This window comes from Homalodisca vitripennis, chromosome X (assembly GCF_021130785.1).
Source record: "Homalodisca vitripennis isolate AUS2020 chromosome X, UT_GWSS_2.1, whole genome shotgun sequence".
Classification (NCBI taxonomy): domain Eukaryota; kingdom Metazoa; phylum Arthropoda; class Insecta; order Hemiptera; family Cicadellidae; genus Homalodisca; species Homalodisca vitripennis.
This window is the reverse complement of record NC_060215.1, coordinates 94,051,884-94,077,576: the sequence shown is the minus strand read 5'-3', so window position 1 is coordinate 94,077,576 and position 25,693 is coordinate 94,051,884. Positions and strand designations below refer to the sequence as shown.

Genomic DNA, 25,693 nt, shown 5'->3' with positions numbered 1-25,693 from the left:
AAAATATTGTTTTACAGACAAAAACAAATTAATTTGAAGTTTGAGACAATAATCCGTTCATGACACGATTGTGTGAGGGTAAAATATGTGAAAGCAACAGCATAAAAACGTGATTTTATATTATGAACGCATTGTAATAGACGGAAACCACTCGATGTGGGAATGCCGGATAAATCCACTGACCAGTTGTTTCCCAACAGTCATGCATGATCCTGAGGAAATCCCTACTAGGCCAGCGATGCAGTACCTGGCAGAGGAACTGTTGATCACTGGACCTTAGTCTACGGAGTATCAGCTCCTTTTGAACTACAGATATTTCAATACAAATTATGAAACGCCAGGGCCGAAATCAATCCTCAGTTCATTCGGTTAAGATGGTGCAATCAGATTTCTGTTGGGATGGTTTATTTTTTATTAAAACATTTTACTCTCAGCTGTATAAATTATATTTTCTTAAAAAACAAAAAGCAGAAAAAAATGTATCTGTTACTATTTATTACAGGAGAAGTTCTAGGAGATTAACGTAATATTTAATGGCGTCTTACAATCAGATCCACAGAAACATTGTTGTAAATGAGGATGTGAATGTTTTACATTATGAGTTAAAAATTACTGGAGGAAATACCAGCTTTCCTGTATTATAAAAACAAATTGGTTTTCTTAAATAATGTTTTATTTAAGTAATTTCCACAAATTCTGTTTAAATAAAAAGTCATGTCATTAAACCACTAGTCATTACAAACTTCTAGTACTCAAATCTGTGACTTTTTAAAATTTAAAAAATGATTCTAAATAAATCGTTGCATCACCTCTACTAAACGTGGAACAGCCCGGCCAAAATTCAATCAATGCAATCATTGTCCTGTACCGTTATCAGCCGAGACCATATTTTGATGATAAACCGATTCCGCTCATTCGTAGAACTCATCTGGGGGCCCAGTTCGTGGTCAGATACCAGGGTCTAACTGCTATCGCGTTATCAACAACAGTGATAAGCCGCCACTACTGTTGACGATGCGTTCTAAAACGCACACGCAGGCTGTGTGGCCTTGGTCGTAGAACGTTTGTAACACCAAAACAATTAAAGCAGGTATCGCATTATTGCGTTCCTCACACTACAGGAGTAAATATTTTGTATGTTACGTGTACTCATGTTTCCAAATGCTAGTGTAAACGTGGAGTAAGACCACTTTTAACTGGTATTGTTTTACTGATATCCAATATAACCGCCCTAAATTTACTTACACCAGATGATTACGCCACGATTTTCACATGTTTCTCTCCCCAGTTATACAATCTGCGACTTCCTTACTGAAATACCAACTTTGAAGTTTGAAATTAATGTATTTCAAATTATTGAGTTGAAGCTATGTTTCATGTATGCTTGTTAAAAACTTCCGGAGAGATTTCGGCATACATTTATGAGCAAATTTCTCGACAATTTTACACAATATAAGCTTATTCCAATGCCACTTGTACTAAGGATAAGGAGAAAAAACATCAAGGACGAGCATTCGCAGCTAGATAAGAAAGGGCACGGTTGCAACAATGATGAAACAGCACACGTGTACGCCAGCCAGTCCTGTGCAACACTCCGGCTCGACTCCTTATACTGTTGACTGTTCCAGTCCTGAGTATCATCACATTCTCAGCTGTTGACTGTTCCAGTCCTGAGTATCATCACATTCTCAGCTGTTGACTGTTCCAGTCCTGAGTATCATCACATTCTCAGCTGTTGACTGTTCCAGTCCTGAGTATCAACACATTCTCAGCTGTTGACTGTTCCAGTCCTGAGTATCATCACATTCTCAGCTGTTGACTGTTCCAGGTCTGAGTATCATCATATTCTCAGCTGTGCGTTGTGCCTGTTCAACCGGTGCGAACTACTTCAGCTCAGTTCTCACTTAAGTTGGTGCAATAATAGGGTTTACACTGGCTTAATTTTCTGGTAATAACAGCCTTTGGGACTGAAGAATGTACGAATTTAAGCTTTCTTATTATTCCACAAGGAATTGTAGGCATTTAATGCGATAATCTGTGGACCCTCTTTTAAACTTAATCCACATAAAAACTGTTGATTATAAGAATATGAATTTTTACATTATGTATACAGTATGTTATTGATGGGTATTCGTATATAATCGTTTCAATTTATTCTTCCTCATCCAAGAACTTTTATTCTTCTAATGAGCACTTTTGCTTCCAAACATTAACCGTTGGTGAATATACACATTTAGGTTATTTGTTTTTTGTGTGCCTTTTACCCTATCTAACTCGGTTAAGCCGCAAAACAAAAGTCAAGAACTTCGTATGAAATATGGCTGCAGGGAATGACGCATTATTTAAGAAAAATATTAATTTTTTAAATTACACGCGTTTAAAGAATAAATTTTATTTCGTTATCCGTCATGCGTATTCATAGGAAAATCATGCCAGTGCTTTTGGTATAATTCATAAACATACTATAAAATGTATTCACTACTCTCGCCCGTTTTTAACTAAGCGTGGAGACAAAACTGCCATAAACTACTTTAAATGCCTGTAATACATCTTGGATTGATCAAAACCATTTATTTTCCTGTTACCGGTATTCTACCTTGGATGGTTCAATAGGGTTTCGGTTGTATTCATTTTTAAAATGTTTAAAAATATTCTGGTCATAGATCCTTTAAATATCTCTTCTGAAGAAGACAGGTAGAATAGAAACAATTTGCTTTGATAATTCCACGTCAAATACTATGAATTTTAAGTAATCATGTTTGTAATTTGGCCCAAATAAAAACAGCTTAAGATACAAATGAGATGCTTTTACGGTACATACATGAGTGTCAAGGAAGTTCTTACAGGGAAGTGACTTTTAAATCGTTAACAAATCAACTCGAAAAATTGTGTCTACTTTTCTGAATACAGCGAAATTATTTTAAAGGGTTATTAATTTAAAAAATAGAAATATATGTTAACCCCAAAAACTACTTACTCCAAATTAAGGGGCTGTGACCATTAAATTGAAAAGGAAACCTCAGCCGAAATCCGAATATACCGCATAAATAGAACACCCACTTAGATATCATATTTGAGTATACATGAATACATGTATCTTATCACTATACATCTTACATGGATATTTAGATAAGTTTAAAATGCATTGCTAACACACCTTTAATTTTTTTAAATAACTTCAAGGGCATATCAAACATTCTAGTACAGTTGCCATTGTCACAACTATGATATGGACAGTATTGCAAACAGAGCCAAAATATAATTTGTAACTTTTTACATTCTGCAGGGCTATTAATATATAAAACTTATATTGCCCTTGAATACGGCAACTGTTTAATTACTATAAATTGGTAAGCTCCTTCATTGATAACAGTAAGTGTTGACATTGTTTCGATCTCTGGTAAAATTACTATTTCCTAAGACGCTAACTATTGTTCAGTAATGTGCAAAATAATTCGGATTATCTCGATCTTTCGTAATAGTTCGATTTTCAGAGACTTGTATCGACATCTTTCAGAGCATTCTGGACAGTCAGTAATCCTGTTTATGGTTGTTATACAAATGATTTCTAAAATGTATTTGGGACCATTCAATTGTCAACTCCCACCTAACCCTAACTAGCGTTTAGTTGGCTTTTCAAAAATACTATCATCATGATCAACATGTATTTTAAACATTTTAAAAAGATTTTTTTCTATTTTGGTTACACTGTTACCAAAGAAGCGAGAAGGCCGCAACTATCACACGTATTTAATCATAGATGTGGAAGATGTATTTTAACAACACTTTTGAAAAATTAATATACTACTTAACGACATAACAAATTTTATTTAGTTATTCGAATCCGAATACACGGTATTATACTGTAACGAACGCGGAAAGATATGCTTTATGTTTAGATATAGCCCACTTTAATTTTACAAATCTTTAAACCATACAGTACATTATAAGCGTTTAAAACGTGTCGTCGCGACCGTGCGAATGAATGGTCAACGTTTCATACAGTGCCCTATTTTGAAGTTTCGTATATGCTTTGGTATCCCGCATAAGACCAACATAGCGTTGTGTTCTAACATGAAAATTAAAACCATTGTGAATAAATCAGCAGACAATACGGTAAGTTGAGTTTAAATCTATTACTTATGCATTGGCCAAACGTATAGCGCGAATATGAAAAACACGGCTGGCACTGTACTGTATATGTTTAGCATTTCTACATTTTGGATGAACAGATAAAAACCATATTCCGTACCTGAGAAAGTGGAGTGAGAGCGGGGCGACAGGGCCGACTCGACAGTCGACGGTATAGTAACTTCGCACAGATGTTTCGTCAACGGGTGGAAGAACCCTACTGAGGTCTGAGGTCCGAGTACTGACCAGTGACCAGTTAGCTGCGCCTCAGTGTCAATCGCTGTCAGACCCTCGTCCTCAGCCATAGGCTCACAGAACCCCAGCGTCAACCTCTGAACTAATGTCCGAGTACTAACGGCAAACTTTTTACTTTGCGTCGGCCCGTGCTGACCATATATTTCTAACGATTGTTATCTCCAGGACCCGTAAGGCTTTTGTCTGCCATCGTCCTTCCTCGGGAAAAGAACTTTCGCACTGGTAGACAGGCACTTTTGTTCACTCGGTTCATCGACCCCGGCCCCTACAGTGGTGAACAGGTAGCTTTACCCACTGTACTTAATAATGAAAAATCAAACAGTATAATCTTGACCTATTAAAATACTACCCGTTGTGCCAGACAACAGATTCTTTTTCAATTCAAACCTCTACCACGAATGATTACTCTCAAAAAACCGTGAACGGAACTGGATTACGGACCTCGACACAAGAAACGCTCTAACACGTGTACTCACAGCTCTAATGGACTGCCCTGTCCGTCATCGACTGTGTTCCCGACGTATTTTGCCCATTTTTGTAAGTTTTTATTCGATTTAGTTGGTTTAATAACATAAGCAATCTTCATGCGAAACTTTAAAAAATGAATCCAATTACGGCGTACTTAGGAAACAGTAAAGCTGGCATTTAAACAGTGTTAGGTTATATTTAAATAACCTTTACATATTTTAATATAATGTGCTGATGCCAGATGTGTATCGTATTTATACTGACTATTTTATAGCAAAGATAACATATTTCATAAAATTGTTTCTATACATTAAATAAGAAAAAGTAGTATGTCATGGTACCAGTTGATGACTCACAGCCAGCAGGTTTATAGTACGGGTTACGGCGACCAGATAGGAGTGCATATGCAGTCCTCAGGGAGCCACGGCTCGTCAGACAGAGTATATTCAGATCGCTAGGTGCTAACATTTTTCGAGATTCAGATCGCTAGGTGCTAACAGTTTTCGAGATTCAGATCGCTAGGTGCTAACAGTTTTCGAGATTCAGATCGCTAGGTGCTAACATTTTTCGAGATTCAGATCGCTAGGTGCTAACAGTTTTCGAGATTCAGATCGCTAGGTGCTAACAGTTTTCGAGACTCAGATAGCTAGGTGACAAAAGGTTTGGGACTTAGATCGCTAGGTGCCAACAGTTTTTGAAACTCAGTTCAGATCGCTATATGCCAAAGGTTTTTGACACTCAGATCGCTAGTGACTCAAGTATTTTTAATTCCAATACCTTCTTGGCCTCATTTCGTTTCCCACACTGAATATGCCAGTGCGTACTCCCTACACAAGTCCATAATAATTCCTCTATTTCCACATGATGGTTTGTCCATTACTTATCATGAATATTCTAACCATGGATGATGATAACGTTATTCTGTCCCGAGCATCCTCAAACCTTACACTAACATGACTGTAAGCTTGGATTTGAACAATACCAAAGGTTATTTTTCTCAGTACAAAGTCCATCACCCTTCATAATGAACCACGACATAACCGACATACATTTATGAACTTGAAAACAAATATATTATTTGGTAATTAATAATTAAATCAATAATAAAATCACATTTTATAACAAAATATATGTTACAAAATAAATTGTTTCTATTACAATCGTATGATGACTTGCAATTCATAAACATTGTAATTACTTTGTCCAATTTATAGTAAATACTCAATGGTTTATTGTACGAAATTTACGTATTCCGCTTTATTCAAATGACACTTTTTTGTGCACAAAACGCGTATCTTTCAACTTAATGTGAAGCCAAAAAGTCCAAACTGCGTGGATATGCTTGCAATAGAGGCATACAGCACAAAATCAGGATATGTCCACACGTTCGAGGCATGCACCAGCACATACTTCATGTGCGTTACGGAATGAACTGTCAGGCATGCGCCTGGCGTAATTCAAAACTCACACATATGGTGACATATCTCACACATATTGCTATAGCAAAAACCAAATTAGACATATGATAACTTAACAATCCTGACAGCATAAAGCAGTAGAACAAACACTAAAAGATAAAACAATAAAAACTTGGTGCCTTAGAACACACACAGGTAAATATTAACATTTTTATACAACGTGCTCTGTTATACACAGTTAAAAATTTGGAATAGCCAGTCAAACATATTGTGGAAATATTGACATCAAATTATACAATTCCGTCATTGAAGGTTTAGTAGGATTGCAGCCTTAGGCTGTTATAACTCAATCACAATCTTCCTAACCTTGGAATCGCCTGCTATTCAACGGAAGTCCTTGAAAATAGGCACGTTAATTGGAAGCCAATAATTAACGAAGTATGTATCCTAAATTGTTGTTGGTACATGTGCTCAACGGAAGTAATTTAAAATCTGCCTAACTGCCTACAGGATGGCAGAATTGATTTTCTACACGTGTCAATATAACAATGGCAAATGTTCAAAATCCTGTTATACTTTTAAAATCAACCATCGCCAATAAAAAAACTTTATCAAAGAATAAAGTACTTAATTAAACTTTGTTAATTTCGAAAGGACATAACACCATAACACAAGATTACATAACTGGTTACATGTGAAAACCAGCTGAACAGAAATGTACGAAGTGAGGCCGATGAATAGAAGAACCAAACTGCACCACGTATAAGTAAGAGTGTGAAGCAGAGCAGACTGCACAGGGTCACGTAATTGCGAAGGTTGGTAAAGCCACATAAACGATACCGTAGTAGAGACTTTGCAGCAGCTGCTTCTCTGAGCAGACAGTCCAAGGACACGCAGTTGCGAAGGTTAGAAAAGAAAAAAAAGATCGATATCGCTATTAAGACTTTGCAGTAGCTGCTTCTCTGAGTACACAGTCCAAGGACACGCAATTGCGTAGGTTGGCCAAGCCACAGGAACAATACCTTGGTTGGGACTGTGCAGCAACTGCTTCAACGAGCAAACTGCCCAAGAACACACAATGGCGAAGGTTGGCAAAAACATAGGAACTATACCGTGGTTAGGACCTTGCAGCAGCTGCTTTTCTGAGCAGACTTTCCCAGGGTACACAATTGCGATGGTTGGCAAGACACATGAAGATATCGTCAACGTCACTTGCAGCTGCTTCTCTGAGCAAACTGTCCAAGGACAGGCAACTGTGAAGGTTGACAAGACACATGCACGATACCGTCAACATCACTTGCAGCTGCTTCTCTGAGCAAACTGTCCAAGGACAGGCAACTGTGAAGGTTGACAAGACACATGCACGATACCGTCAACATCACTTGCAGCTGCTTCTCTGACCAAACTGTCCAAGGACAGGCAATTGTGAAGGTTGACAAGACACATGCACGACACCGTCAACGTCACTTGCAGCTGCTTCTCTGAGCAAACTGTCCAAGGACAGGCAACTGTGAAGGTTGACAAGACACATGCACGATACCGTCAACATCACTTGCAGCTGCTTCTCTGGGCAAACTGTCCAAGGACAGGCAATTGTGAAGGTTGACAAGACACATGCACGATACCGTCAACATCACTTGCAGCTGCTTCTCTGACCAAACTGTCCAAGGACAGGCAACTGTGAAGGTTGACAAGACACATGCACGATACCGTCAACATCACTTGCAGCTGCTTCTCTGACCAAACTGTCTAAGGACAGGCAACTGTGAAGGTTGACAAGGCACATGCACGATACCGTCAACATCACTTGCAGCTGCTTCTCTGACCAAACTGTCTAAGGACAGGCAACTGTGAAGGTTGACAAGGCACATGCACGATACCGTCAACATCACTTGCAGCTGCTTCTCTGACCAAACTGTCTAAGGACAGGCAATTGTGAAGGTTGACAAGACACATGCACGATACCGTCAACGTCACTTGCAGCTGCTTCTCTGACCAAACTGTCCAAGGGCAGGCAATTGTGAAGGTTGACAAGACACTTGCACGATACCGTCAACATCACTTGCAGCTGCTTCTGTGAGCAAACTTTTCAAGGACATGCAATTGCGAAATTTAGCAAAGAAACAGGAACGATACCGTGGTTGTCACTTGCAGCTGCTTCTCTGTGCAAACTGTCCTAAGACACGCAGTTGTGAAGAATGGCAAGACACATGAACGATATTGTGGGCGGCATTTGAAGGTCTATTTAATTAAGGCATCGACCCCTTAACTAAATAGAGAAGGAAATGTCAACAAAAAGCCAAATCGTCTACGAAAAAATGTTACAACTTTTGCGAACTTTAACATCACAAAGTATTCTAATCGCCATCTTATGCGATCTGAAATTACCTCAATCCTCTCAAATGATGAGTTTGGTGTGGTTTATCTTATGCGTTTTTTGCTTTTAACGAGTTATTCGGTTCTGAAAGAAAACAAGCAAAGGTGTAATTGAGGGTTAACCGATCAATACTTAATGGTAATTCATGAGAATAGGCTTGAATAAAGATACTTATGTCATCGGCAAACTACACAATATGTTGGTCGGTGTGCAGATTTAGATAGTGCATACGCACTAGAAACAAAAGTTGAGCCAGAAATGAACCACGAGACACTCACTCCATGAATGTTTGGCAGAATGTTTAGAAGTGCTTCTCAGGAGTAATGTCAGTAAGTCACAAATCACAAGGTGAACAATACTGATAGCGATGCTGACTCGATCCAGGCTGGATGTCCTCACATGTTCGTTTAATCCGAATCCACCCACTCTCACAAACTTGTAGAAAACATTGTACAAACTTACAATGAATGATTTACTTACATTGGATAATCTTAGCTCTTTAAATTCTGGTCCCAGTGCTATATAGAAGATATTATGAGGCTTTACTCAATCACGCCTTTAAAAGAGTAGTAAACTGCTATGGTCGATAATGGATATAGCTTTGGCTTTTGCCTCCTTCAGTGGCCTAAAAATTTTCATAATTACGGCTATCTGCTGAGAGAAAGGTAAAACCTACTCTTAACGTTTCGGGTAAAATGTAACTCATTAACAAAGCTCGTAAACTGAGTGCTCCGTAAGTTTTTTTCCTTTTACCTTCTGAACCGTTGAAAGAGTACAATTTTTTATTCTCTTTAGTGATTAAGAACTAATAACACCAAGAAACCGGACCCCATTGGGTGATATAAGTGTAGAAATAAGTATCGAAATACGAATAATTAAAGATCATTTAATACATAATGTTCGGAATTCAATCTTCTTTCTAGCCATGGTTTTGCCTCATCGAGATTTAAAACTGTTCAACACATCATATGACACAAAATCTAGCTAAATGTTTTCTTTATATATGCTGTCCCCAGCCCATTACTTGTTGGCCTAAGAATAAGACAGTTTAAGTTAAACTAGGGCAATAAAAGATAAGTATACACGATATCGTTAGTCTGTCGCAAATTATTTAATTGGAGAAATGGGGTAGGGCATTCAATTGAAAATTTTGGTTTCTTGCTCTCAAACTTCAAATTTGAATCATATAAAAAACCAACTGTTTTTCTCAAAACTCAGTAAGGAAAATGTCAATATTTTCCATCCTTTAACAAGTAAAAGTAGAAGGGAAGCTTATTGGATTTGTCAGACTAGACTATCTGTGAGAGGGAATTCCCGGTACATTTGCGGTTGAAGATACAAGAGATAATTATATGAAGTACTTCAATCACAAGATAAGGGAAGATGTTCTCTACCAGTCATATTTATTTCTACACACTTTCGTAAACATGATTAGCAGGCGTCAACACCATCCGTATATTAACAGATCAATACTGTCATCGGAGAAGATACATGGGAGGTGCTACAGCCATGGCCATGCGGCAAAGAAGGAGGGGGCAGGTTCAAGGACCTGGCTGGAGTATTGCTTCCATTACGATCTTGCCTAACTGTTGTTATCTGTGGGTATCCGATCCTGCCATATGGTTATAACAAGATCTACTTGTTCATATACATCAATAGTTAGTGATCTATTCTTCTACATTGCAATCATTACGATTTGGCCTAACTAATTATATGTAAATGTCCAATCCTACCATATGGCCGTATCAAAATCTGTTAACAAACATAAAATAATGAGTAACATATTCTTCTGCAGAGCAACCAGTACGATCTTGCTAACTAGTATATGAGTGTATCCGAACCTGCAATTTAGCCATATCCAGACCTATTCGTTAACAAACATCAATAGTGAGTTCCCCACTCTTCTGCAGAGCAACCATTACGATCTTGCTAACTAGTATATGAGTGTATCCGAACCTGCCATTTAGCCATATCCAGACCTACCCGTTAACAAACATCAATAGTGAGTTCCCTACTCTTCTGCAGTGTAATCAACTAAAGGTTGTTGATAACCTTCCTAAATAGAAGGGGGTTGTAAGATGTTCAGAATCAATAGATCCCAGACAATGCGCTCACTATACTGCCAAGATTGAGGTTTTGTTGAACCGGCGCTAATTTTCACGATTGCAGTTGGGCACAGAAACACCATGTATAACAGAGCCCACAACGTAAAACAATGCTGTTGAATTAGTTTCTCGGGGTCACACAAATCAGTTTAGATTAAATCTCAAGATTAAAACACAACGGACAAAATTCTTGGCCTTAACACACTTCACGGCAAACCGCGTTTTCTGGCAGTGGTTACTACAGAAATTATAATCGTTTTAACAGTAAAAGTGCCAATTGATACAGTGTTCTGAGACATTTTAGAGTAAACACCATGCAAGACCTGGACTATAAGAACTTTAAAAAAGTTTTACATAAAAAGCCTCTTTTTGACCATTTCATGAGGAATTTCAATAAAGGTATTCAAATAGTAACTTGAGTAATTTAAATATTAAGGCCCGCGGAAAAGGACTTACTCTTAATAAGAGGTCCTATGACTTTTTACATTATGTATCTTATGACAGAAGAGAATGACAAGGGTTTTAATAAAAAAGTATGTAATTTCCTAGTACATGAAATTTTTAATATACCAAGAAACGGTTTGCGGCACCGTGTCAGTACAAAACAAATACATTGAAACCATCTATTGTACTAATATCACCTTTACACTAAAAAGTTGTATCTAATTCCAGTATTGCGGATCCAAGATGGCGACCAAAAATATGAAGTAATTAAAAATTATGTACTTGATACTCAGCAATAATCGGCGGTGGTCTGAGGTCAATATTTAAAGAAATTTGGAAAAAGTAGGTGGGATGACCCTGAAAACTTACCCTGTATAATTGCTCAAATTTATAATTTTAAAATCATCAATTAGTGATCAAACATTTTACCCTTTTGACGCCTACAGGAAAGGTTATATTAAAGGGTTGTAATGATGAGATTACAAAAATTCATGCACCACCCAAAGCGTGACAAACCACGATCTGATTATCCTGCAACAAACAGTACTTTGTTGTTCATACTTATGCTGTTCAATAAAGATTAAGACAGTTTCGCGATAAGAGAGTCGACAGAGCTGAAACGGCCTTGAGTTTAGCCAGATAAGAACTATATTCTACTATAACATAGTAGAAATTCTATATAGTACCACTGTCTTCCTTTTTTGGCTGCAGAAGTTTGCATCATAATTAATTTTCAAGATACAAAGTATACGCATTAATGCTTTAAAAGTTTTTGTACAGCGTCTTCAGTTTTATTTTGCGTACATTATGGTTCTAATTATATAATGTTTGAGACTCATTAAGTAACTTGCAATAGCATTGAAAAAACGTAAAGATTATATCATAAGTTTAAAATCAAACATTATACAAAACTCTATGCCCAAAAATAAAGAGTTTGGCGATTTGGCATTGTTCTAATGGAACAAAACGTTAAGGATTTGCGAGTACAGCGGGATCAGGAGATACATTGTTATCTTGTGAAAAATACTACTTATATTTAATCGAGATCTGTCAGTTTACTAATTAAAGTTTTCGTTTTCGTCTGTCTGAACATGTGTGTCAATATTTAATATTTGTAACATGTGCCGAATGTGTTTATTATTTGATATCTTTTAACGACACGAAAACAATAGCTAATCTATAAAGACCGTGGTCATCCTTTGGGATCGGAAAACTAAATTCTATTCTGTAGGCCTTAATAAGTAGCTAAAGTTAAAAGTTGTACATGATTTTAAAATTAAAACTCTGGGTTAAAATTACTAGGTGTCAAAGAAATGTTCCTGAAGTGGTCCACTAGCTAGACGGACAACTGTATGAGTCCATTGTAAGTATATCGGCGCAGTTCAAGGTCATGCAGTCTTTCCACTACAACCTCGGCCGCCCACCCTCCCTCGCCATGCCACTCCTCACTCCTCCTTACTCCTCGGACAGAGCCCGAGCTCAACACAGAACTAAATAAATAAATATGTATCCACAGCAGAGTAAGCATCCATGAAACGCTTAGACATTTCACCAAAATCTAACTATTGATAAAGAATGTTTTAATGTTAAACCTATTTATTGCAACTACTGGACATTCTTTTACTGTAAATTCAGTTTATGAAACTAATTAACAAATAGGTAAACTTAAATCATTGTCTTTATTTTACATTAGACCCACTTTAAACTTGTGTATATTTGATGTTTTGTAATAATGTAGACGACGGTGCTTGTAATAATGTAGACGACGGTGCTTGTAATAATAGACGCTTCGTATTAAGAGCGCTAATAGTTGTTTATTAATTATACCAACTATTATAAATATCATTCATTATAAACAGTTTTAATTCATTAAACATTTTTTACCTATTAGTGCTATATTTAAAATATACAAGTGTAACGTAGTTTACTACGAATCGTGCTGCGAGTTGGGCAGTGTAATGTAAGCGGGGAGTAAGCGTGACCTTGAGCCTCCTGTATAGTTTGAACGGACTACCAAAGTCAAGGTACAGTTGGCTGAGGTATGGCGTATTTTGGCAGGAGAGGAGAGAAATCGACAGATATAAACTTTTTACGATCCACAGAGCACTGGCCAAGTAATTACGATTTGTTTTTTCTTTGCTGTGTAAAGTCAATAGTTGATCATTTTAATTTAAAAGTAACAAAGATAAGTAAAACTTGTAAATACTCTTATCGCTTATAGACAAGTTATAAAAACAACCGTAGCTCATTTTCTTTCACAGCGCTATCTGTTGTGTCGCTTCCATTGTGGAATTGAACAATTATGTGTTATGCTACATTTTAGTGTATTCCTCCATTTGAATTTTAAACCATTATATTCATTCTCTAACCGATATTAGAATCCAAAATGTACAAGCAAACGATGCACATTACTCCATCCGACACTGATTCGAAGTAAATTAACTTGTTTAAATGGGTTTCGAAACCGATCTCTGAACATTCATATTGCCAAATATGTGTTAAGATAATATAAAGGAACACACGAATACCATACGTTGATTCTTTACAAAAATGTATTATGCATGGAAATGTCCTTCAAATTTATATTTTAAGTTCCAACCAGATGTGACATAATTTACCACAATGTTCGGTATAGCAGTTCACAATTGTGTTTACAACATAATACAATTACTTATTTGTGCCGTTTTTTTTACAATATATGACAAGATTAATAAGCACATTACACAGTTTTCGTGTTCGTTGTTTAATAATTCGTGTCGACGTTTCATATTGACACAAATATAATAATAATAATAATAATACCTATGATTATAATATAATTGTGACAAATGTGTATATAACTATACAAGGACATAACATACAGAAAAAATCAAAATAAGCACAAAATTTCCAATACAGGTTGAATTTGTAAAAGTGAGTTTTACAAAATTCGGTTAAATCACTTAACGCTAAAACCTGTTTGAAGTAGTCGATAAACTATCTATTACAGTACTAGCCCGTTTGTAACTATATTGACAGTTCAAAGATCATCCAGCTTTATCCCTACAACACTGACACTCACATAAGGACACATGTCGACCCTAAAAAGATCGTCTGAAAACAAATACTTCGTATATCTATAAGTGTCCTGACTACAGGCCAAACATAAAGTGATGTACAATATGTGTCTAGCTGTAATACGGGTAGCTAAAAAAGGGTATTTTATAGAAAAGAGATTTGTTGAAAGGGAACGAAAAATTCTACCTAACCGTATTACAAAATGTTTAGTTACGGCCCTGATTTAAAACTAAAATCAAGTCAAAATGTTTGGTGACGAGTCATTTAGAACCTATGTTGGTCTATTAGAAATGTGCACATAGAACTTTTGTTGTGCTTTAACAGGTGAGTTGATTAGTACGAAAAGTGTCATTATAAACCCGCGGCACTAGAGGGGTGTCTCGGGGTTAGAAACATAATTGAGCGGCGCCGAGCCGAGTCCGGCCGTAACACCAATGCGTGGGACCTGGGGGGCTAATTAGGAGTCGTACAGCCGGGTCGACGCCCTCCGAGCTCCCAAGTCCTGGTCCCAATACAGCACTGCTCGCCATCAGTTTCTGGAAATACAAAAGCGGAATGGGTCTGCACATCGCGAACCCTTTCACGTTTTATTTTGAGACATAGACCTTCAGAAACGGTACGAAATCGGGCCCAGACTTAGGAAACCACAGCTTTCCCCCTCCCCCGCAGTGACCACTGCAGTTAGACAATACCAATCCACCCTCCCCTTCCCAACCAACTCGTCTTATTGAAATGAGATTTTGCAGAACCGTTTTAAGCCAAACACACGTGCCACTTATTGTACTGCTACGAGAAATAGTAATTATTAGGTGCACAAGAACAAAATCGATAAAGGTGAAAAAATGGTAGTGCTGCTTTATGTAAAATATGATATGAAAAAATATTATATTTTTAACCGAAAAATTAAAATACTTAAGTACTATACTCACAGTTGTGTACATTTGAGGGTCGTTGCAAACATTTAACCAAATGACTGCAATATGTAGTATTAATGAATCCTCCGTTAGTTCTAGTTTAGAAGACCCCTAATAAATATAAATATCAACCAAATAATTGAACAAAGATCTCATTGAATCTGAATTTTCAGATTGAACTCACGTAAAAATAGGCAAGTAATATTAATCTGTGATAATGTTTTCTGATTAAAAATAACCGTTGTTGTTCAGTGACTTACAATAACAAAACACGAGGGAAGAGTTCAGGATAACGAGCTCATTAAAATAACGATGAACCCAGTTGTTGCGAGCAGTATAATTCAAAGAGGAAGGTTGTATTCAAGTCCAGAGCGGGGAGGGTGAGAGGGCGTTTATTAGTTATAGGAAATGTAGTGTACAACACTTGCTCTAAAATAGCACAACTATCTTGGAAGGAAGATGTCGCTAACAGTTGGCAGCATTACAGAATCTGTAAGTGTAAATACTGCACGTTTGACGTTGGCGTTCAGTATAATGCATACCTGCTCATTAAATTATCTACTTAACAATCGGCAGCAGTAACGTTCAAAGGTCGCGTTGTAGCAATATTATGTGTGGCAAAGAAATAAATTGACAGTATTATTTAATAGTTGAGGATTAGTTTCGAAATCAACTTGCTTTATTACGTTCGCAATTGTTTTCAAGAATTTGTAAACAGTTACGGCAATACACGTGAGAGAACAACTAGTGTGATTTCTCGTGGAGTGTACATTTGACAAGACTCAAGCGTTAGAACATTACTACTGCCACAACAAAATGTTTTAAAATAGGTTAAGTATTGTATTCCATCACATCCGTGATATTTCTAAAGAAAGAGGTAAACCGATATCTGTTGGATTTCTAAAGTTATAAGCCGTTCAGGAACAAAGGAAATCCAGGAATACTCGGTGCACGGTGTTAAGCGGCCTACACACGTTCAAATCGGCTTGTCAATTCGATGTGAACAAGCCGAACTGACAAGCCGAATTGACTGTGTGTATGCAAAAGTTTGTTCAAACGATGTGAGCTCAAGCCAGAAATTTGAACTGATGGCATGATGGAAATTCATCATTTCGGCTTGACACATCGGCTTGACGGCAAGCCGAACTGATCGTGTGTATGGGAGCGTCAAATTCAGTTCCTCAAATCAACTGTCTGCGCATGCGCACCAGTGACAGGCGTCAGTTTAGCAACTATCCCGCGTGTTTGCTGCTGTGTCCGTAGTCAGTGAAATTTATAGCCCTTTTCCAAGTGACAGCAGACTTTGAAAAGGTATTTTTTTTATTTACATTACACTGTGTTGTCAGTGCAATGAGTTCTTGGAGTAAGGAGTTCTTCAGTTCATAGAGTTGTTTAGGGGAAAAGAATGTTTCTTCGTTCATCCGCAAATAATTATGCCAATCTTTGGGGTGAAACCGAAGTTCTTTTAAAAGGTTAACATGGGAGTACTGGGCTCGATTTAAAAGCCAGTCTTTAGTCCACTGATTCCGCTTGACTTGACGCTTTCTTCTTTTCACAATTACACAAGCCACTGCACCATATATTAGTAATAACTCATCGTCCGAAAACATTATTTAACTTGCAATTTCCGAAACACAAGCACAACAAAATTTTGGAGTTAATTAACCAGATCGAACTGACAAGCCAAACTGAACGTGTGTATGTGATTGCTGCGTCAGTTAGGAATTGACAAGCCAAACTGACAAGCCGAACTGACAAGCCGAATTGAACGTGTGTAGCGGCCTTTAGTATGTAGCAGTCAGTAGGAGAGGGAAGTGGGATGAGGGGAAGAGAGGGAGAGCAGGAACAAAGAGAATATAGTGTTGCTCGGCCAGGAGCGGAGAGCAGTGAGCTTCACCCCACCACCACTACAGCTGGCAGTGGCAGTGGGTCGATCAGCTGACAGTCAGCTGTGCGCCGTGGGGGGAGGGGGAGGGAGGGACCACGTGCCAAGCCAGTGCCACCTAACAACACTTTCCTTGTCACAGACCAGCTGTTTTGTGCGGTGAGGAGAGCTTGCACAGGCTCGGCCCACCTCCAGCCTGAATAAAATTCATGAAAGGATTGAAGAAATGTCCTGACTTTAAAATAACATATTTTCATAATTCGTAATAACGAATACAACGTAATTCCATAATATTTTCATAATTCTTGACTTCCATTAATGAACACAAAATACGAGTGATTAACATTAATTCCCTGGCAAAAATCAGATTAGTTTTACTCTAACTGTAACTGGAATATGGGGCTTGCTATTTATTCACTATTTTACTTTTGTGAAATTTCAGCTAACTGCAACTAACAAACGAAGATTTTCTGAAACATTACTTATTTCTAAATTCAATTCACGAAAACAGAATTCATGTTCACTTCTTACACCTTGTACCTCGTACACCTCTCTTGACGTATAAATGCTATATGTTCCTAATGTAATTTTAATTTTGAAAAAACAAAATTAGTCTAGCAGAGTCTCTAACAATTCCATAATATACAATTATTATATAATTTTCAACCCACAAAGAAAGCGATTCAGGCATACTTGTGTTTACTTGTACATTCGTTATCACTTCACAATGGATTTTGTGCCATACTAGACTTTATACACACAAGTGATTGGTTCAATATTGCTGTTACAGTGTTAATGCCGAGACCCCCCCCCCCTCCCACTACTGTGTAACCTCGTCATCCCTTTGTGTCATACGATACATCACATAACCAACCAATAGACTAGGAATTTTCGTATTATTGTATATATTTATTTTTACAAATAAGCGCAAATTTACTAGAATTAGATGTAATTAGCCCTTTATTCAATTTTCTTGCCATTTAAGCTTGCTTTAATTAGGTATTTACGAGCCTACCCATTTTTACAATTCGTGCATTCAATGAACACTGAGATAATACTTTATGGATACTGAATTCAAATTACCGCTATCTTTGTTAAGTGTGATCCAAAAACCTGGGTGATTAACACAGACATATACAGTACGTATTCTAATTTGCACTAATGTTAATTCTAGTTTTAGGAATTTCAACAATGCTAACACAAGTCCGTGCTTATTGTACTCGAAAATAGGCATATTTTATCACATCTACAAAACTTAACCAAAAAAGCAGTTCAGTTTTGGAGATGAAATCGAACAGTATTCAGACCAGAATGAAAATCGTCATACTATCATTTAAAATAACGCTAAACGATAGGTCGCATTAACAAAATATTAAATCTATCCAAAATAATTCAAGCAAGAAATGATAAGAGGATTGTTGTGGCACAAACTCTGCAAATAACTTAAAACAAAAACATGGCACAAAGATTAGAGTGTAAGTAAAGTAGGTCACCTACTGCACTTCCTATAATTAGCGAGCAAATGAATATCGAATTGTGATAGTTTCAAATACATACGGAAATTACTCGTGTGGAGCTTGAAAACAAACAAAAACCTTTACGTGTTTATTTACAATAGTTCTTGAAAAACAAAAACTACTAATTTATAAGAACAGCATTTTATAATGTCACGGAAGGGTAGCGGTAATACATGACGTTCGAAACAAAGTCTTTGAATTGTCTTATTGTCTTATCCCAGGTTAGAACAAAATACGATTCTATATGTACGTGTAATGAAAAAATTATGTTTGGCCTGAAATAGAGGTGTAATAATGCTTCAAGAAACCGTGCCCCCCTCCCGTTTAGTGTAGCTGAAGTATAATATATCTAACGATTGAGTAGATATATTATAGTTTTACTGAAGCTATTAACTCTATTACAAGCGTTCGCTAAGCTGTAGCTAACGTCATAACATATGTGACACAGAGTGTAATAGCACAAGTCATAGCACACTCCAGCAGACTCTCTATTGACATCGAATCATTCTTCACTACAAGCAAAGATTTCTCAGTACTAGGCCTACTAGTAGCAGGCTATACACTGAATAGAACTGTAGATATTTCAAGTTCAACGGTGAAGTAATACTGAACCTACCGCAGTACAAAGGAAAAGTGGACATGCAAAAGGTGTGTATAAAGCAGTGAATAAAGCATGTGGATGTACATAACGGTGGATTTATCCACTCTACGATTTGGGGAAAAGGGCCACTATATTATTGTTTCTTTCTTAAATCGGCGTCCTAGGATCCTGTTACAATTTTTTACGGAATCTTCTTACAGCCATTTCGCAATAATACAGAAAATCGGGTGAAAAATCTCTTAATTAAATGCCATTAACTTTTTGAAGATTACATTATGAATAAGAAAGAGCACGAGAACAAGGAAAAATGATATGACAAAACTCAAAAAACACGGAGCACGGAAAAAGAAGATAATTACAAAGAAAGTAACTAACTAGCACGTGTTTGCATTTAGAGGCATCAGAACCGGAAAACACAAGACGAACAAAACAAAACAAAGAGAACGAAAAAAGAAAGTGAGCACAAAAGATAATCAAGTAGCGTACGTGCGTACACTCAGATGCACGAGAACCTGAAACACACAACCCAACAATACACAACACACACAGAGCACGGAAAAATAAAGATGGCCACAAAGAAAGTAACTAAGTAGCGCATGTATTATATTATTCAGGTCAGTTCAAGGACGAAACGCGCCGCTGTTACAACGAACAATCCAGTTCATTATGGCGTACACTCGGTAGACGGACGTGCGTTGATTGATTATTCATTCAATCCAAATGTCGCATCGCATGACTTCGATTCAGTGAATGGTAAAACAACGGGCGATAAGCCAATTTAATATGCGTTTTATATGTGCCTATACAACAGTTTGAAACACATACATTTTATAGTCTAACGAAGGTTTTCATTTAACTTCAAGTAATCTTATCGCCAGTCTTGAACTTCATATTAATAGTTTATATAAGCTGCTTAACGCCTTGTTCAATTCGTAATGGATAAAAGTTTGGAAAGCGATAAACATAAATACGACATATTACACAACGTTTAAGTTAAAGTGGAATACGACAGACTTTTAACTACTGTTACTCTGTTTGACCTTCCTAAATCCTTTTGAACCATACATAAACCAATGTTTAGGTAACGTGCATATTTAACCCTTGCGTGTACAAGTGGCGTTTGTCATCTTGTAATTTTTCAGAAAAAACTAAGAAAAGGTTCAGACTGTCACTGGACTTTTAAATGTGAAAAAATAAAAGTTGGCCAACGATATCAGATCCATTCATGTCCCTGTCCCTGTTGTATTATTTCTCTACCGTGCCGATGCGAACATCTAATGGTCAGGTATGGTACACATATTCCAAATGGCAATGAGACGATTCATTATGTGGTTCAATAGGGGCATGTTTAACGTCACCAAACCCTTGCATGTTACTGCACATAACTGCAATGCGAGTTCTAGATACTGGATATATAAACACAAACATTAATTAAAACTAGACCTTAATCGCTACGAATAAATGTTAGGACACTCTTAACTCTTTCAAGTTGGATGTAAACAGTTGCCATAAGAAACACTACGGCTAATATGAGATTACGTTTTGAACTAAATAATTTGTTCAGTGTGCTGTAATTTTATATTGGAAACCGTGCATTCAGTTTCCATGACACAAGTACCTAAAGTGGTTACATTTTATTTCGTTTCGCCAGGTAATACACAAAAATGTAAATAATTCAACAGAAAATAGTTACATTTACATAGATAAATAATTATAAAGTTTATCTGTAAACTACTGTGGATGTTTTTTATTGGCGGCTATTTTATTCAATAAGTACATACAAGGAGATACGGGTAATACAACATATAATGTGTAAGGTAGCTACGTAACTTCATAGATTGTTAAATTTAAGTGATGGTGGAAATTCTCTAACAGTTTTCACTAATATATTGAGAGGTAGGCAGTCGAGAGCAGTGGGGCTATATTTGGGCCAACTGTGCAATCTGCCCCCGTTACTGTTACCAGTTACGTATATCTTGCCTAAACCCCGCTCCGCCCGGCCCGCTCACTCGCTTGTCTTTCTCTATAATCTACACACCTAGAGGCTATTGGGCAACGTGCTGAAGTGCTGGGCGACGCGACGACGTAAGACTTTTCGTGCCGTTACCGCAACCTTCACCCGTTACCTTCACTGCTGCCTTGTCCTGAGCTTCACTTGTTCCAGGCATCATCCCACAACTGCAGATCATCCCACAACTGCAGATCGAACATTTCCAACATTTTTGCCAAGAGCCATTACTAACGACCTTGAGATTTCCAACGACGGATAATGCTGCCATTACTTAGGCTACAATAACCAGTCGCCACTTGTCCGTATCTTTTCTTTTCCAATACCAAGCAACGTTTCCTTTAATAAATTCGGTTTTAACGATTTTCACTTATGCCAGCAGCTTTTGTATTTATAAAAACGCCATGGGGATATCTGTACACAGTTTATCTATTACCAATCGTACGGCTTAATCGATGGCTTAGTTTCAAGGGCTCACTTTCAACAGAAATCATCTACTCAAATAGAGGTTTCCTCAATTCTCATGAGTTGCTCGATTTGCCACATCATAATTTATCAATCTGTAACACTGAATCAATTGTGTTAATCTTTATCGACAGATTATTCCTGTAATTTGCAACGGTTGTTAGCAACCATCTGAAGGTCAGTTCAACAGGTTCGCGTTAACATAAAAACTTGATAGCTGTTTTTACTCTCAACAGTCATTATTATCCATGGTGGTGTTGGTATCATAACAGCCTTATCATCCGTCAAGTGCCTAATTCATTAATCAACTCACATGAATGCTAAAACGTCACATATAACAACAGCTGAGAATTGCACAACGTTCTGTCACAGTAGTTACGTGATACCAACAGTGATGTTACTGGACTTCCAAGTTATAGCTACTGCTTGAAGAATGAATGTGTTAGCCTTTGCACTTCAAAAATAGAACAGGTGCCGGCTCTCGAAAAGTGGCCTCTCAATCATTTCAACACAAAATAATTGCTGACGGTCGTATCATCCTTTCGATTCATCCATCGTCTATAGTTCAGCTTGCACCGCATAATGTCGCGGATATTACGGCGTTACAAACAGCACAAGTGAATGAGCTAACAGGGGGCCCTTATTTGAATACATAACGTAATGACCAGATTAGTTACATCGGAACTGGCAATAACGTATAACACGCAATTCGATAAACTTTGTAACTTGTCCTGTTATACCTATGTGTCGCAGTCCAATTAAAATGCGTTTGTAAAGTTTTACAATAAAATTTAACATCCAATTAAATTCAACTCTATTAAATATATTTTTCATTTTGAATATATCAATGCGTCAACCAAACACTGTTTTATCCATCGCAGTTTTAAAAGAACAGCGACTGTTCAAGTATTTTCCAAGTAAAACCCTCTAGCCTACAATCTTTAAAGACTACATCTACTCTAAAGACTACTAAAGACTCTTAAAGACTACTCTAAAGTGTTGTAATACATACTAATATTTATATGAACACTTTAAGCACTGTGAATAATGGCTTAACTATTCGTTCAATAAACAATAAATTGACATAAAAGACCAAAGTAAGTTCATGAAAAGGAAAGCGTTTTGTATGCAATATTTAAGTCAGTTAGTTACCTTTATAAACTGGTAAGTGAGTAAAAGTAACATTTCAGTGTCTAATTACATTTTGAACACGTCAACATGTAATACTTTAGAATTGCTATTCCATAAGTTTTCTTTAATCGTATACTTCGGTAACTTGATAACTAACCATTCAAAATAATCATATAACACATTCTCTTCTCCTACTTTCTTAGTTGGCGCGTAAATACTAATTTCACAGAGTCTTTAATTAAATGTGCTACATGCCATTACTGTTGACATCCATTCTATTAAATGGCAAATTCAACCCCTCCATAACATCATCCTTTATTACTACACTATAATGTATCACATATTCTTTGGCGTTTACTTTACCAGTTAGAGACCGTCTGGCTTCATGTAAAGCTATTATGGCCATCTACTTTTTCTCTAGTTCGTTAGACAAAATGTTCACTGCCCGTGACACTGCCAAACTTTAACATTCAACATTCCAATTCTCAAGCCCCATTTGGTAACTCTGGGCCAAGTTTATTTCCACCTATTTCAAAGGTTCTTGGTAAAACGTGACATAGACTTTGATGGGGAAGGATGTTGGCCTAGCACTCAACACCTACCTGGATGTCTAGGGTATCCCATCTAATCCGTTCCCCACCTCAAGAAGACCTGTCGGGCATGGGAAAGCCCCACTGCCACGTGATGGCAAGGGCACCGGGGTGGGGGGAGGTTCTTCTGTAACATTAAATTTTTCTTAAGGAAGTGAGGAATTAAAGTTGTGATTCGATGGGCGGATGATTAAAAAGAGTTTAGTTAGCATAGACGTTCTGGGATAACCGACCGGCAACTGAGTGACAACAAAAAACATCTAACTCAAACAAAACTACACCAGTTACCGGAACCAGCAACAGAATGCGATCACTGTAAGCGAAACTTCCTGTAGGAAATTAGGAAAGTCAGAGCAAGCTCAGTTGTACCTGCCCCCCCTCCACTTCACTCTCCAACTCATCAATACATGCGTCTCTGTTTATTGCACTCTTCTATCATACCCCAGGGAATCTAAATAAAAGATAAAAGTGTTTGTAAGAGATTCTTTAACGATAATCAAAATAATATGCCCACGTGTCATTATTTCTTCCGCATTTTTAATTTTGTTATTTTATTTATATCACTAAATATCACACTGCAATGTTGGTTATTGTTTTGAAATGATAAAAATTGCAAGTAAAATTTTTGATTAATACTTTTTACTAGAACTTTAGAAAGATACAAGCTTTTCGGAAATAGATATGCACTAAGGCTACGAGATGCTTTTGATAATAATTAACATTATTAATTATCGTTTTAGTACTGATAGGAGGTACATTTAACACATGTGGAGTCCCCAAATGCAAATTCAAATATATCTGGCAAACTGTATAAGTAAAAGATACAAATGTTTGCCTTCATATATAACATAAATAATAACATAAAATTGACTTTTGCAATGCAATGATTTATTGTCATAATGCAAGAATTAATTTAAGAATTATTATTATTTAAATGGTAGCTTTACTATTTCATACGTACTTCATATTTGGTTTTATTTTTTTATTTACTTATGAAGATTGCATATGCCATAAAATTAACTTAATGTAATACGAAATAATAAAACTGATCTCTGCACATTCATTGTGTATGACTGACAGGGTTGTAAGTGCGCGTGCGAGAGCAGCCACGGTTCTCCGGACAGAGTATAGTGATGTTCGCGTTTCCCCGGACAGCGTATAGTGATGTTCGCGTTTCTCCGGACAGAGTAGTGATGTTCGCGGTTCTTCGGACAGAGTAAAGTGAGATTCACGGTTCTCAGTACAGAGTATAGTGATGTTCACGTTTCTCCCAACAGAGTATAGTGATGTTCACGTTTCTCCGAACAGAGTATAGTGATGTTCACGTTTCTCCGAACAGAGTATAGTGATGTTCACGTTTCTCCGAACAGAGTATAGTGATGATATTTGCGGACAGAACACGGCCCGGCGAGACTGTAAGCCAATTGAGAGCCTACAATTGTGAGTTGAGCAGTCGTCCGCAGTGGGTCATGTCCTCGTTAGGTTAGCGGCAGCACGCCCACCTGAGCTCCGAGTTCGGGCTCATCCATCCTGCGAGAGGGTAACCGTCAGAATCCACGACACAGCAAACAGTGAGGAACATACACCATACATCAACAATACCAACTGAAACCTTGGACGGGCGAATCGGAATTACCTAGTAGGTCTTTAATAGAACAACACTAATGTGAGAAAATATAAAAAGGCAATACACTATAAAATAGTGGAAATTGAAAATTATGTAATTTGTAAACGAATGAACACGCTATTTTAATATGACATCATATTAATACATAAACAACTTAACGGCTTATCAAACGAATAAAAATTCAAATCACAATAAATTTATATGTATAAAACCAAGAACTGAAGTTTTTGGAATTCCAAATACCGGATTCCAAGTATAGGCTGTTCAGGCAAGATGTATCAAGAAATAAATCATTTAAACGAACTTAAAAATGAGGTTAGTACTCGTGTAATTGTGTTGAAATGTTACATGTACCATCGATCCTGTTATCTGCTTAGTCAATGTGATCACAAAGTCAGACTTGGGCGGATCAACCGGAAATCAGTATTTCGCAATGCCTTTTTAAGAGTTTCTCAACAGTGCCTTAGCTCCTGAATATCTGATACTCTTACCCAGAGTATCAACAGCTGGTGAATCATTTTTCATAAATGTTATATGCAACAAACACTCCTCTACCGACCCAATTATGAACATTTCCATTAATGGAATAATTTCACATCATGTGGCGTGTTGGAGCACATATTGTTTGGATATCAATTCTTGTGGTATTTGTGGTACTCCGAGTTTTTGTAGCAAGCCCAGATAAAGACATGACCTAATT

At 37.2% G+C, this 25,693-nt stretch overlaps 1 protein-coding gene across 3 annotated transcripts in view; it reads right to left on the bottom strand.

Moving 5' to 3' along the window:
* The window catches only part of LOC124369573 (protein FAM214A), a 117,987-nt gene that overhangs the window by 59,584 nt on the left and 32,710 nt on the right, over positions 1-25,693 (bottom strand). Inside the window, exon 2 of one of the 3 annotated variants that reach the window (XM_046827604.1) lies at positions 23,379-23,493. The exons of the other annotated variants lie outside the window; for them this stretch is intronic. The gene's annotated coding sequence lies outside the window, so the exon portion shown is untranslated. The remainder of the gene's footprint in view (positions 1-23,378; positions 23,494-25,693) is intronic. 3 annotated transcript variants of the gene reach the window in all.